This window comes from Musca autumnalis, unplaced genomic scaffold (genome assembly GCF_047663935.1).
Source record: "Musca autumnalis isolate F117 unplaced genomic scaffold, ASM4766393v1 scaffold_2, whole genome shotgun sequence".
In the NCBI taxonomy this organism is placed as follows: Eukaryota; Metazoa; Arthropoda; class Insecta; order Diptera; family Muscidae; genus Musca; species Musca autumnalis.
Genome location: NW_027411755.1, coordinates 144942336 through 144958786, shown reverse-complemented (window position 1 = coordinate 144958786; position 16451 = coordinate 144942336). Strand labels below are relative to the sequence as shown.

Here is a 16451-nt window from a genome sequence, read left to right as displayed (position 1 = left end):
TAGCCGGTCAAAACAGACATTGAAATAGCAAAAATTCCCATAAAGCTGAATTTTGGTGGATAGCTAGGGTTTGCAATAGTAGCAACGTCCTAAAAGTCCCCATCGATCCCATGTGTGCAAATAGAGTTATTCTTGGTCAATGGTCAAATCTTAAGGGTTTTTTAGGTTTTCGGATTATTTTTTCAAAACTGTTGATCTAATCAAAAAGTGACTAAAGTAAATATCGTAGACAGAAAAATTACTTACAAGTTTTGTGTTTATAATTTTTTCCTCGAAGGAACCATTCTTGAAATATAGCTGTTCTAAAAAAACACATAATTTGTATGCACATATAAAGGAAATATGCACATATTCAGACAAATAGGCTAAAATAACCGAAGTAACCGGGTCTGTCGCCAAATATATGTTTCCTAGAAGAACGAAATTATATGTATATTAAAAAAAATCCAACAAAATCGGAGTGTGTTTAGAAGAGTTATTCCCTGTTAGAGTCATTTTATGCAAAAATAGCCCAGTTAACCCATATGTGTAATCGAGAGCCCATCGGGAACGACCAGAACGAAAACTCTCAGAAACCCGGTTAGACCCGGTTTACTGAACCGATTACTGTAAAGTGGATATCGTTTGAAAGCTTATGGAAATACCTAACACATAGTGTGCGTATTTTAATCGGTTCGCCTCCTAATGTACTCACGCGGCTAATTTTTAAATTGACCTTTGATCATAAAGACCATTCTTGTAGACAATTGCTAAATCTACAACTTTTACTTTAGCAGGTTTTTGCTGTCTTACCATTTTTTGAGAAAAATTAAAAAAAAACGGAGAAATGCCTCCAAAAATGACCTTTGACCCCGAATAACTTTTTTTGTGTACGTATATTAAAAAAAAATTTTCTAATGGTAAATCCTAGCTCTCCACCAAATTCAGCTTTGTGGATATTTTTGCTATTTCCCCCATTATATGCATGTCTATTTTGACTGGGCTACATATACTTTATAGGGTCGCAAATGATTATTTCAATGAGTCACAAACGGAAAAACAAACTAAAAATATACCCTCCATACTATGATGGATGGTATACAAAATCACTTTTACAACATTTATTTTCCATCACTGTCTAAAAGTTATCGCAAATACATACGTATCATTCAAATTTCAATGTAAACCGAAAGCCAGTCTGTATGCTTGTGAAGAGTGAGAGAGAGAGCAAGCAAGCTAACTAACGAATGAGCAACAAAAATAAACTTTTTTTGTATCACAATGTAAAAAAGGACTTGTGATAGAATTTTCATCTTCAGTTCGTGGTGGAGTTTTGAGCGTTACGGTCGTGCATAGAAACGGTAGCGTATAAAGAAATTCCTTCAAACGGTAGTTATGTCTCCATAGAGACATTTATGGGATTTTGTGAAGGAATTCTAACAGTGGCTGCAGAAATAAAAACAACGGCAACAACAACAAGATAGCATAAAAGCCTAAAATTAAAGTGCGTTGGTGTATTGGTTGTTATACAGTAATTTTTTAAAAGATATTTTGTTGTTATATTTTTTAGCTCATATCTTCGGTATTGTGTGTTTTGGTTGTGTATACTTACATATGTATCTGTGTGGAATTTATGTGTAACAATTTATTGTCTATTTTTTTATAACAATGGTGTTGATGATTGCTGTCTAAGTGATGATGACGATTTCAAATAAATAATATATTATCCACCAAAAAAAGGAAAAGCCAAATATTTACTTTGAAGTAATAGGAAAAGTTCTAGTGGAAAGCCTTAACAACAAGGAGAACAACAACAACAGCCATAAAGGAAAAGTAAAGCTAAATCAAGACGTAAAAGAAAGTAAAAGTGTCCAGTTGAGTGAGTGTGTGGGGTGTGTATTTATGTGTTCGATATTGGTTTTATGCAAGTCCTGTGAGGTTGTGAGTTTGTATTGTTTGTAAAAACCATCATCACACATACACATTGACCCCCGTAGACCAAAGAAAAAGCGCTATGCTTTTTCCCATTGATAAGCAAATTCATTGATACATGCACATATGCGTGAGTGTGTGCGTGTGTGTCGCTGGCCCACCAATACAATGCTATTAATCGAAAGTGATTTTGTGCTCTTTAAAGACCTTGAGAGATGAAAATGAAAATTGCAAGAAATATAAACAAACAAAGAAAATTGATACTTAGACAAGAAATACAAGAAGAGCAAATAACAAAGGCAAACTTGATGGAACTTCCACAACCACCCCAATGCCAAACAAAACTTCAACTTCTGCTTTTATGGGACTTACGTAAATATACAAATAAAGAAAATAAAACACAGTATTTAATTAATATTTACCTTTATTACAAAAAAATCATGGAAATTCTTTTAGTTAGAAAAAATGTTAATGCCAATTTTTAAACTCCTTCCCAATTAGTTTACATTAAATGACTTTTGAACTTTAGCGCCATATTTTATTTGGAATGTCCATTTAATAATGAAGCAGAAGGACACTTGTTTAAAGTGTCCTTCCATAAAAGCAAAAACAACAACACTTCGAAACGTGCATTGCAATGCACATAAATTGTCTGGATATTGAAATAAATACATTTAAATACCAGCAACAATAATAAATTAGAATAAAAACCCCCACAAGAATTTATATTCCCCAACTAGCTGCTAGCTCTTGCTTTTCTGTTAGACAATTGTTGGTTCTCTTTCTTTCTCTCTCTCATTCTCGTCATTGCTCTTGACATTTGCATTTTTGTTACAGGTTATTTTTTTGTTTTCTATTGCCTGTTGGTAATGAAAATTTCCGCTTGCTCCATTTCCTGTGATAGATAACAATGTATGTGTTAGTGCAAATGTTTATATTCGTGTGTCTCATAACAAAACTGTATGCTCCAATGTTGCCTTAGAACAAATTTCCAAGCAGAAACTCCACGTAAAATGAATAAAAGGAAGTGGCGTGTGCAGAACAGAAGTAGGAGAGTGTGTGTTTGTGCCTTTAGTTTTATCTGCTCGATTGGGCATTTCACACACAGAACATCATTTGGACTCTACAATAAGCAGCATTATTGACCTATACGCAGAACCTAGTAACATTGTTTGGTATCAGGGAAATCTCCCTTGGGTTAATAGGACTTTCCCAGGAAAAAATTAAAATTATTACTCTAAACTGAATAATTCGTAGTTGGTCAAAACATTGTATAGCTAGAATGGAAGTTCGAATATTATGGTTACATTCCATACCGAACACGGTGTGTCTTAATTAAATTTAAATGAAAAGTGCTTACACCTGGGAAGTTTTTGTGGATTCTGAAATTACGATGTTTATAGATGAGAAAAATCAAAAAACAAAAAAAAAAATCGCCGGAGGGATTTTCAAATAAATGCGGTCAAAGTTCACATTTTTAGGACTTTTATAGGTTTTCGCGATTTTGCTTGAAAACCACAAGACATATCCGAATGGGATTAGAGAAAATGATGTAGCAGTGAAAATGTTCTACAAGATTGACCTTTATGACTTTTTCGTAGGTTTTACCATTTTTGAGATATAGATGTTCAAATTGGGACAATACACTGACTGTATCGCCTCCTTATAAAACACTGTCATGAAGGGTGCACCTTTACTAACTTTAAATGAAACCCGCTTACACCTGGGAAATTTTTGCAGGTTCTGAAACAGCAATGTTCAAAGATGAGAAAAATCCTAAAACAAGAAGAAAATTTAAAATAAATCGCGTTCAAAGTTCACATTTTTAGGGTTTTGTTTGGTTTTCACGATTTTGCTTGAGTCCTATCGAAATGGGTCTAAAGAAAATATTGTAACTGTGACAATTGTCTAGAGAATTGATCTTTATGATTTGTTCGTAGGTTTTACCATTTTTGAGATATAGAAGTTTAGTTCACAGTTTTAGGTTTTTTTGTTAGGTTTTCACGTTTTTGCTTGAGAACGGAAAGTCCTATCGACATGGGACGAAATGGGAAATGGGAGAAAATCATATAGCTGTAAAAATTCTCTACAAGATTGACTTTCATAAAGTTTTCCTAGGTTGTACCATTTTTGAGATATATAAGTTTAATTTGGGAAATTGTAGTCATGGCATGGTTTTATATGGAGGTGATACAGTCAGTGCATTGTCCAAATTTGAACGTCTATATCTCAAAAACGGTAAAACCTTCGAAAATATCATAAATGCCAGTCTTGTAGAGAATTTTCACTGCTACAACATTTTCTTTAGTCCCATTTGCATAGAGCGGATTTGTGGTTTTCAAGCAAAATCGTGAAATCCTAAAATAAACCCTAAAAGTGTGAATTTTGACCGCGATTTGTTTAAAAAGCTCTCCGCCGATTTTTTTTAGTGTTTTGATTTTTCTCATCTATGGATAAACATCGCACTTTCAGAATCCGCAATAACTTCCCAGGTGTAAGCTCCTTCCATTTAAATTTGGTTAAGGCGCACCGTGAGCATTCATTTATAGGTTCCTATAATTTTCGACAATATTGATACACATTATTGTCTACTTGTTATGTCCATTGGCTGGCTTTGATTTGGAAATATTATGTATATCTGAATAGGCAATCTTTATGTTCCAGCTTTGCCTTACAAATAAAAGCGACCCAGCAGAAATTTCAAGTATAGTGGCTAGAAAAATAGAATTTACAGAACAAACAAGTAGGAAAAGTTTTAAGTTCGGTCGGGCCGAACTTTTTATACCCTCCACCACAAATTTCAGCCATTTCGGTGGATTAATGTGGCCACAACCTTCAAAATACCGAAATTCGGAAGGTACCGTTCTCTGGGGGCTATATGATGGCGTGGACCTATACCTACAAATTTCTGGGGAAAGTTTTATACACGTAAAGAAGACTAAATACCAAATTTCAGTCATCTCGGTGGGATAATGAGGCTAAAACCTTCAAAATATCGAAAATCGGGAGATATCGTATTATGGGGGCTATATCAACACGTGGACCTATGTAAGCATTTTATGGTAGAAATGTTTCTTAGCCTCTGGAAACACAAAATACAATGTTACAACCGATTCCTTGGTCAAATGGGTCTAATACATTCAAAATATATTAAAATGACGCGTACTTTATAAAGGGCCTTATGTGGGGGCTAAACCAAAACGTCGACCTATATAACCCAACTTTGGTAGCAATGTTTTCTGGCCTCTGAAGACACAAAATACCAAATTACAAACAATTCTGTGGTCAAATGGGTCTAATACACTCAAAATATATTAAAATGACGCGTACTTTATATGGGGCGTTATATGGGGGCTATACCAAAACGTGGACCTATATAAACCAACTTTGGTAGGAATGTTTTTTGGCCTCTGGAGACACAAAATACAAAGTTACAACCAATTCGGTGGTAAAATAGGAGAACTATCTTAAACATTCCTTAAAACGACGACGCGTTACTCGTCATTTTGTATGGGGGCTATACAAAAGCGTGGACCTACATAGCCCGCTTTCAATACCAAAAGTCCTACGTACAAATAATAGATTTTCCCAAAATTTCCACCTACGTCAATCCGTTCGGACGCTAGAGTGATTTCCACATACGGACAGACGGACAGACAGACAGACAGACGGACGGACATGGCTATATCGATGTAGAATTGCACGCGGATCAAGAATATATATAGTCTGTGGGGTCTACAATGATTATTTCGAGTAGTTACAAACGTAGTGACAAACTTAATATACCCCCATCCTATGGTGGAGGGTATAAAAATTATAGGGAGCGTACAAGTGCCGTCAATGCTTATACGCATTCTTGTCCACTTTGAGTTCCTACCCACCCTAAGATGAATGGTTTATTGTAGAGTTGTGTTAATCCAGTTCAATTGAAAGACCTAGCTCACTATAAAGTTCAATGAACTCCGGTCGTTTGTATGAAAAACTCCGTATACGTAATTTCACACGTTAATTTTTATAACATTGCTCATATGTTTTTTTTTTGTTTTTTTTTTTTTTTTTTGAACTAGGACAATGAACTATGAACTAGATTGTCCAACTCTAGTTAATTAACTTTGTCGTTCCGTTTCACAGTGGGTGCGCCCAACAAAAAAATCAATCAATCAATTTTGAAAGAGAAAAAGGGTTACAAACATGACCAAGGTAATTTATAGAAGGTATGTGCATGAATTACAACAACTAACAAATTTACAAAAACAACATTGTTGGTATTGAAAATTAATTGTCAAAGAAAATATTGAATAATAGGGTCGTTCCAAAAATTTTCTCAGGAAAAACATAAATACATTTTGAAAATCCTCCAAAATAGAACAAATTTGAATGACAATGTAAATATAAAGCATTCAGAACTGCCGTAGGTCATTTTTATACCCTCCACCATAGGATGGGGGTATATTAAGTTTGTCACTACGTTTGTAACTACTCGAAATAATCATTGTAGACCCCACAAAGTATATATATTCTTGATCAGCGTGCAATTCTACATCGATATAGCCATGTCCGTCCGTCCGTCCGTCTGTCCGTCTGTCCGTCTGTGGAAATCACTCTAGCGTCCGAACGGATTGACGTAGGTTGATGAAATTTTGGGAAAATATGTTATATTTACGTAGGACTTTTGGTATTGAAAGCGGGCTATGTAAGTCCACGCTTTCGTATAGCCCCCATACAAAAGTGACGCGTGACGCGTCGTCGTTTTAAGGAATTTTTAAGATATTTGGCCCATTTTACCACCGAATTGGTTGTAATTTGGTACTTTGTGTCTCCAGAGGCCAAAAAATATTCCTACCAAAGTTGGGTTATATAGGTCCACGTTTTGGTATAGCCCCCATATAAGGCCCCATATAAAGTACGCGTCATTTTAATATATTTTGAATGTATTAGACTCATTTGACAACAGAATTGGTTGTAATTTGGTATTTTGTGTCTCCAGAGGCCAGAAAACATTCCTACCAAAATTGCGTTATATAGGTCCACGTTTTGGTATAGCCCCCATATAAGACCCCTTATAAAGTACGCGTCATTTTAATAGATTTTGAATGTATTAGACCCATTTGACCAAAGAATCGGTTGTAACTTTGTATTTTGTGTTTCCAGAGGCTAAGAAACATTTCTACCATAAAATGTTTACATAGATCCACGTGTTGATATAGCCCCCATAATACAATATCTCCCGATTTTCGATATTTTGAACGTTTTAGCCTCATTATCACACCGATATGGCTGAAATTTGGTATTTAGTCTTCTTTAGGCGTATAAAACTTTCCCCCAGAAATTTTTAGGTATAGCTCCACGCCATCATATAGCCCTTTTCTTACTTGTTATTACACGTTTAGGAAGAAAAACAGTATTTTATGGTAGCAAATTTCGAAGTTTCAAATTTCATGAGTAGACCCTATTAAATTTTGAAAACTAAATTTACAAAAAAAGTAAGAATACAGCTGATTGTCACTTCTACCTTCTATAAATATGCCTTGAACATGACTAATTTTGGAGAGAAAAAATATTTTAAAATGAAAAAAAAATGGTTGCATTATAACCGATTTTCTGCAACAAAGGACTATTAATCACGCCTTAACTTAAGTTGAATGATTTAGTAAATTTTAGAGTTGGGCAATCTCGTTCAATTGAACGATCCGGATCACTGTCCTCATTCAAAGACGAATGAGTAACATCATAAAAACCAACGTGTGAAAATAAGTATACGCAGTTTTGTCAAAGAAATTACCGGTGTCCTTTGAACGAGATAGTGATCCGGATCGTTCAATTGAACGAGATTGCCCAACTCTAGTAAATTTCCCAAGCTTCGCTTTTCTGCATATAAAAATTCCTCTAATTTGCAGGGGTTACCAAATATTTTAGTTAAAATGTTGGTCAATATGAAAATATTTAATATAGATGTATGGATTTCCTTAAAGTTTTAATTACTTTCCAAGCATTTGCAAGAATCGCCAATATTACCAAAATGAAGCCAATGGTCAGTTGATCTCAAAACTGTTTAGGCTTTTTGCGGACATTTGCAGTTTGGGCAGTTATGACCAAAATTTTTACTCGGTTTTAAGGTGCCGAATTTATTTATTTTTTTGAATATTTTTAAGTAATTTTAATATCCATGGATATTAAAATAATGCATTCCTATATGTATGTTCAATATAATATTATTTGTGATATTAGCGATTTCTGGTGCCATGGTAACTTGGAGCCGCACTGAAAATTGGTGAAAGTAAAAGAAAACGGTAATAAATAAATAAATAAAGAAACGGGAAATACTTCACTTTAATAATTGTTTTATTTTATTTTTTGGGGCACCATAATATTGAACCACGTCAAAACGTGAGAGCCAAAAATACATTATTACAGGTAATTCTGCAGAAAAATTTCATAAAATCTTATAAAGTACCGAAAAATGGATGGTAACTCTATACGGAGGCTGTGGTTAAAAGTAGACCGACATCACATTTCTGTATAAAGTGGTGTTCTGAACTCTGAATTCATTATTAAAACCTGTTTGGTTTGAATATTTGTTTAGCATCTGCCGAAAGACCGTTGAACCTCACGATTTAAGGAAATTTGTAAATATATCCTTTTTCTTGGTCGGAGTCGCAACCATCGCTGTCTCGAAAATTTATTTGCAAGCCGATGCACTCATAAGTGGGAAAATATAGCGATTATAAAACAATAAGCCCCGGAAATTCGTCTATAAATAAAGGGGATTTTGGACCACGGGACATTCCTGAACATTGTCTGCAAATTGCATAAAATTAGGTTCAGTAGTTTTCAAAAAATAATGCATTGAAAAAGAGTGAGCGTAGTAATTACTTTTCAATATATAACATATTTAAAAAGTGGGCGTGGTACGGTAGGTTTGTTCCAAATATGTACCTAGTATACACACAACCTCATTGTATCCCAAAATGTATGTGGAAACTGATATAATCATAGTTTTGGCTTACGGAAAACCATGAGGTTTTGCTGCAAATTATATGGAAAGTGGTTCAATGGTATTGGAGATATAACATAACAGGCGTGGTCATGTCGGGCCCCAAAGAAGTACCTGCTTTGTAGATTAGTTCGTAAATTTATAAACCGATACATTCGTAATATTTGCAAATATAGCGTTTTTTTAATAGCATAGGAGAGGTACCGCTCCCCTCTGGTATTCAATAAAATATGTAGCCTGTTTCAGGGCCATCCCTGTACATTCCCTGACAATTTCAAGAAAATCGGTTCAGTACTTTTGTAGATGTAATATATTTTAAAAAGTGGTCGCGATAAAGTTTTTGGCTCCCAAATTAGTAGGTAAGGTCGGAGAAACAACCACAATTGTCTCGCAAATTAATTTCCAAACCGATACATTTGTAATTATTGTAAATATAGAATTTTAAAAGAAATAGGGTATAAGGGAAATTCAACAAAATTTGTAGCCCATTTTCACCCTATACATTCCCTGATAATTTCAGCAAAATCAGTTCAGTAGTTTTTGTAGAAAATATAAAAATTGAAAATTGAGTGGGCGTCACAAAAAGAATTATCTAAATCGGTCCAGCCGTTCTCAACTGATGCCATTACCAACGAACGACATTTGTTTTTTATTTATAAAGATATACATTTATGGGGATTTCTGAGTGAAATTGGACAATTTTTCAAAATTAGATTTATGATTTCCTTTATTATTTGCTGTGGTGATGCTGTTCATCAGTCAAACATTTCAGTAAATTTTAAGCTTTTTTTTTTTTTTTTTTTTTGACTAACAGTGATTGTAACAATGATTGTACTTTTCGATTTTCTTGAAATTTTTTTGTATTAATCTGCAATTAATTGCAAAAAAATTAAGTCCTACTTGGTATTGGTATTCGAATAATTACTATTTTTCTAATTTTTTAACATTTGTCAATACATTTTTCTTTTATATCAGTATGTAACATTTGTTATTTTACAAAAAAAAATAAAAAAGTAATTTTTTTAAGAATTTATCTTAAACATCTTAAAAACTGCGTCTTTTTGCGATTTTAGGAATGGTTTAGCAATTAGTGTACCAGCATTACTGGGTATTACTGAATTAAGTTTTTTTGTGCCCGCGATACGTTCAACCATTGCATATTTTAATTTCAAATCCTCTTTCGTATTGAAAAAAATCATCTTCTAAAAAATATATCACTTTAATATTTGGTAGATTATTCGGCTCGGATGCCCTGTCATATAATTCCCGACATTTATTTATTGGATCATCAATTTACCAGCCGAGCACTAAACTAAGTTCGGCTGGTACAATAATTGCTAATTCATTTTCAAAATCGAATAATGACGTAGTTTTTAAGATGTTTAAGATAAATTTCTAAATAAAACAACAAAACAAGTGTTAAAAATGTAAATTTTTATAAAGAAATTTTCTATTGACAAATTTTAAAATATTAAAAAAATAGTAATCATTCGAATCCCACTACCAAATAGGACTTAAAATTTTTGTAATTGATCACAGTTTAATACAAAAAAATAAATCGAGAAAATCGAAACATACAATCATTTTTTAAAATTGATTTTAAATATAAAATCGCGAATATTGCATCCATGACCACTGTGCAATTTTTTTTCTATTTTGTGTTTGGACCAATATTAAAGAAGTTATGAGTATTTCGTTGCGTTTAGTAAAAAAAAAAAATCTGAAAATATACTAAAATGTTTTGCTGATGAGCAGGATCACTACAGCAAAAAATCAAGGAAATAAAAAACCTCATTTTAAAAAAGATTTCTCTCAGAAATCCCCACATATAGTTTATAGGGTATCCGATGAATATTTCGATTTATTACAAACGGAATGACAAATTTAATTATATCCTCCATATTATGGTGGAGGATATAAAAATGAAGGGATGGCTAAATTGATTTCAAAAAAGATCAATGCACATAAATAAAATCATGGATAAAATGATTTGAAATAAATAATTTTAAATTCAAAAACTAAAGTACGGTTTCACCATACCGACAGTGATATCAGAATATCGATTCATTCGTTTTCGAGCTGGAGATCGATTTATGAAATGCCTTCTTGTTCATTCGTGTCTTGTATATACATATACAGGCGGTTGTGGCAAAAACACCTCTACAAAATGTGAAAATGTCTCATTTCTAGAAACGGATGCTTATAAAAAGGACATTTTTTAAAAATTACGTAAAATGTCAAAAGTTCTTAATTTAAATCGGCACAAAATTAAAATACCAAATTCTTTCAGTTTGGACTAAATAAACTTAAATAAACAAGAATTCTGATTACTTATGGCCTGTTTCTCTAAGACGAATCGAATCCAAATCCGTTCGAATTACTACCATACTTCTGTTGTTGTAGGAAATGTTTGTTTAAATGAAAATAAAAACAATTCAAATATTTTTCAAAAAAAACTGAAGTTTTGTAGTATTTCGAACGAATTTGTATTCGAATCGTCTTAGTGAAACAGACCATTAGAGTGCGAGCAATAAAGCCAAAAAATTATAAACAAAATATGTTTCTAATACAAAACCGAAACAACAGCCCTGTTCACCTCATACACGCACAATTCCTTATTCATCTATCACAAAAAAACTTATTGCTCATAGTTCTCTCGCACGGATGAGATGAATTTCCTTCCTTATCCATATGTATGTATATACATGTGTATGTGTGAATGTACATTGTTTTCATTATTTATTTCGTTTACATTTTGTCAATAAAAAATAATTTGTTTGCACAACTTTACGTAGTAGGTATGTATGTTTGTATGTATTTTATGTGCCCGCCTATATGTGAGTATATGTTGTTGGGTGTTGTTAATACAATTTTATGCTATTAAATATCAACTCCCATTGGACTCTTAAACCGAATAACCGTATAAACAATATTAAACTAATTTGCTATTTCTTATATTCGTCTATGGAACACAAAGAAGGTGATTTTGTTTCTATGAATGATTCCACAAAAGAAAAAAAAAAAAAAACAAATAGTGAAATGAAATGTCTCAATGTCTGTTCTACCAGCATCATTGAGTGTGACATCATTTGTTGAATATGGTCTCACGTTTGTCGGTAAATATCTTAGGCAATAGGAGAACAAAATAGCTTGGGGCATACATTTAATTTAATGGTTTATCTTTGTAATGAAATAAAATTTCAGCTCTTTCTGTTGGATGATGTGTGTAAACCTTTAAAATTTGAAAAAAAAATATGGGGTACCGATCAATGAGGGACAATTCGCTGAAAAAATTGTTTATACCCCAATCAGCACTACATCCCAAAGTGTACCCATTTCGGTAGGAAAATCTGCTAAAACCTTGAAAATGCGAAAATCGTTCTATGGGGCTATATGAAAAAAGTAATACCTAAATTCTGGACAAAGTGAGTGAGATGATGATGCCAAAACCATAAAAATACCAACAACTAAGAAAGTATCAGTCAGTTGTGCTGACTGAGATAAACCCTCAGCCACTGACCGTAAAAAATATATTGATTTTGTATGACGAGTTTCCTTTAAATCTGTACGTACCGTAATATTGGGCTATACCAAATCATTCGGGTATGTCTGAGACACACTTCAGCTCTCACTTCACGCCTCAAGCATTTTGATCATCCCATTTACTCCATTTTTTTCCGAATTTCTTGGGACTAAGATTCACTAGGGTATTTAAAAAGAAGAATGCGCCCTAGTCCATTCATAAAATACTCGAAAAATCAGAGTAAATGGGGTGAACAAAATGCTTGATGCGTGAAGTGAGAGGTGAAGTGTGTCTCAGAACATACCCGAACACCAAACTTCTTCATAAAAGACTCGAAATATTAAATTACCCGAAGGTGTGGACCATATTCGAACCCAAACTATATCTGGAAGGAATAATACGATATGCAAAGTTTGAACCAAATAAATTACTCCCTTCGAGAGTTATCGTTTGCACCATTTAACAGGAAAATTTTGAACATATGTGGGGGAAGTACCCGAAGGAGTGGACCGATATGGCCCATCTTCGAACTTAAATCAAGTTTGCATAAAATAGTACCAAACCCAAAATTTGGTTAAAATCGGTCGATCCGTTCGAGAGTTATCGTGCGCACCAGCCAGACAGACAGACAGACGGACGAATGGACATGGCTAAATCGAAAATTGTCTGAAACGGTCTACAACCGTTATTTCGATCAGGCACATTTTTGGTCGTATCAAAGTGTATATACCTTTCTAGCCTAAAGGCTGAAGGTATAAAAATCCGGAGAAACCATTCTATGGGGACTATATCAAACGTGAACCTGTTACACATATTTCTCAGGTTAATAAAGTTAAAACCTTAAAAATAGTGAACAACGCCAGGTTCCTTTCTATGGAGACATATCAAATTACAACTATTTCGATAATATGGCTAAACCCTTAAAAATTCCCCAAACGGGGAGGTATCATTCTATTATCTGCAGGATTATTTTATACCTCCACTCCATTTAGTTTGGATAATGTGGATGAACTCTTCTAAATATCGAAAATCGGGAGATAGTACCCAAACGAAGACCAAATACTAAATTCCAACCATGTCGGTGGGATAATGAAGCTTAAAACTTTACTATAGGGAAAGTCGGGAGGTGCGTTTCAAATAGGGCAATAGTAACCTATCCCAGCAAAAAGTTTGCCTCCAAAGAGGCAGTTAAATGATATGTACAAGTGATCTGGAAGTGCATCAAATTATGCATTTTCGCTCATGATTTTTACAAGAGCGTGACTACTGAAAGAGGCACTCCATTGCACTGCATTTTAACTGACCCTTTGGCACTGCATTTTAACTGACCCTCTGGCACTGCATTTTAACTGACCCTTTGGCATTGCATTTTAACTAACCCTTTGGGGTAGAATAGGAGGCAGTCCAAAGCACGTGTTTTGATACAGGCATTCTGCGGAAATTGTGCAAGCGATTACAAAATATCCCAAAACAAATAAAATGCATTTATTCTTTGTGTAAAACAAAAATATTAAGAACTTTATTACATTAACACAAATTATGAAAATTCTCCATTGAATTCAATCGCAAACATGCGTGTTTTCCTCCTCTCCAAGCTGAACTGTTTTTGCTTCATCTGCTAAAAGGGTTGTCTTCCCATCACCAGTTAAGATTTCGACATGTACTCCAACAGCACTCCATTCGGAAATTTTCGTGAGTTACCGGAAAAATGTTCACAAATTAAATTTTATTTAGTTTGTATTAACAAATGTTTGGAAATGTTAACACGCTTATCTCTTTTTGGAAAATGTATGCCGCTGCCTGTAGAGATGTACAAACTGATTTATGTACATGTAGGGATCTCTAACAACTGCTAATAAAATGTAGCGAACGGAGTGCCCTTTTCACGACTCCGTTTGAACTGCATCCGGATGCTGTTAAATTGTGGGGAATTGGAGTGCCTTTTTGTGATTCTTTGGATTGCATCCAAATGCGCCTAAAATGTGAGGACTGGAGTGCCTTTCTCACGACTCCGTTTGAACTGCATCAAAACATGCCGTGACAGAACTAGTCCATATTGCACTACTTCCAATTTATTTTGCTGGGATTGTACTCACTCTTGTACTTTACGAAAATTGACCAACTGTTTATTCTACCAAACCGGTCCTTCACAGGCTCATAGAAAGTTAGGAGGTTATTGGTTAGGGAATCCACAGCTTCTTCGACCTCCTGGATTGTCTGAAACGATTGTATCCACAGAAGTCGTCAGGACAATGAAATTATTCCTTTCGTTTCTCCTGGAATTTTAATGGGGACTCTGTATTACTCCAAGTGTAGACATTTGGAAAAGTATCATCCTGTTATCAGAGAAGGAACACTTTTCAGATACACTACATACTAAATTCCAACCATGTCGTTGGGATAATGAGACTGAAATCTTTACTATAGGAAAAATCGGGAGGTATCCCAATCCGTACTGAGTTTCATCTTAGGGTTCTCTCTCCTATCTACTTTATGAAGATGGAGCAACTGTTTATTCTACCAAACCGTTTAGGATGTCTTCAGAGGGTAGATGATTGGACGACAGGAGTGCTCATTAGGGTTATGAATTTTTTTACAACCTCATATCCCTGTATCATAGCGTGATGAGACTCTACACGAGATTACATAAAATCTTAATTAAAAGGTGATTCGGTTAAAAACCTTTTTTTTTGTGTATGATCTTTTGCAATATTTAAATAAAATAAACGTTATTTTAGTTATTAGTAAACTTAACTTTATTAATTCGTGCAACAGGAAATGATTTTGAGAATTTTTTTTTATTTCATACATTTTTTCAAAAAAAATATCGATTTGTTCGTGAACCTTTATATATTTTAATGGAAAAAGCGTTATTTTGGTGATTAATAAGCAAACGTTCATTCATCCGTACTACAGAAAATCATTTTTGAGAATGGTTAGGGAATCCACAGCTCTTTCGACCTTCTCGATTGTCTGAAAACGATTGTATCAACAGAAGTCGTCAGGGCATTGAAATTATGTCTGTAGTTTCTCCTGGAATTTAAATGGGTACTATGTATTACTCAAAGTATAGGCATTTGGAAAAGTAACATCCTGTTATCCGAGAAGGAACAACTTTCAGATACCTTCCAACTCGTTATATCAGAGTAAGTTGGTGAGGGTTGCCTAGTTGTTGCCTGCGCAAAGATAAGCTCTTGCCGCTTCCGTCCTATTGGTCCTTGTGCTAAATTGAGCACCCTACTTCGATTTTTCAAGTAGTCTTTTCCAGACTTGTTGGTGGCAAACATGATGACAAGACTGTCGTTCTTCTAAAAGAAGTTTAGAATTCTTCACATTCCCACCTGAAGACAGACGTTCTGTTTCACAATTTACTTATACATAACCCATACTGAAGTTATACAGCTGCCTGAATAAAAAAATGCTCTGATTCCTTATTCTCCCAGCTAATTACCTTGATTTCATTGTGATGACAATGGCCCGACCTCCCAACAGCAACCTTATCCGAACAAGGGAATCAAATGAAGTCAATGGGTTTCAAGTCAGGGCTGTAAGGCGGATGACCAATCAATTCCAAAAAGGCGCAGGTCTGAAGCGATGTGTGAGAGCTCTCATTGTCATGGTGCACAATGATTCGTCTTCTCTTGTTCGTGTTTCGAATTTCTACATTCTTCAAGCCGTATAGTAGCCACATGGTCAGTTTAGCCGAAGAAACAGGCGACCATTTTCTTCAAAGTGCTTCTTCCATGAAACCCTTTAGTAGGATTTGGCTTGCCTTCAAAGACCCTCTCGGCCGATAGCTGTTTTGTTTCGGGCTCATACGCATAGATCCAATATTCGAGGTTCTGATAAACGTAGTTTGAAGCACCGCGATCGTATTTATTGACAATTTCTTTGCACAAATTGACAAGAGCGTTTTTTGAGCGATTGTCAAATTGCACTGGATCTAAAGAAAACCCCATTTTCGCGGCCAGGTGTTCATGCAATATCAAATGTTAGTTGGTGAAATATATGCTTATGGATGCC

At 34.4% G+C, this 16451-nt stretch overlaps 2 protein-coding genes across 2 annotated transcripts in view; one reads left to right on the top strand and one right to left on the bottom strand.

Moving 5' to 3' along the window:
- Positions 1–2446, bottom strand: part of Gr33a (Gustatory receptor 33a) — a 49861-nt gene extending 47415 nt beyond the window's left edge. Inside the window, exon 1 of the mRNA XM_073969485.1 lies at positions 2334–2446. The gene's annotated coding sequence lies outside the window, so the exon portion shown is untranslated. The remainder of the gene's footprint in view (positions 1–2333) is intronic.
- The window catches only part of LOC141394696 (probable G-protein coupled receptor CG31760), a 262519-nt gene continuing 247364 nt past the window's right edge, over positions 1297–16451 (top strand). The window contains exon 1 of the mRNA XM_073969480.1: positions 1297–1483. The gene's annotated coding sequence lies outside the window, so the exon portion shown is untranslated. The remainder of the gene's footprint in view (positions 1484–16451) is intronic.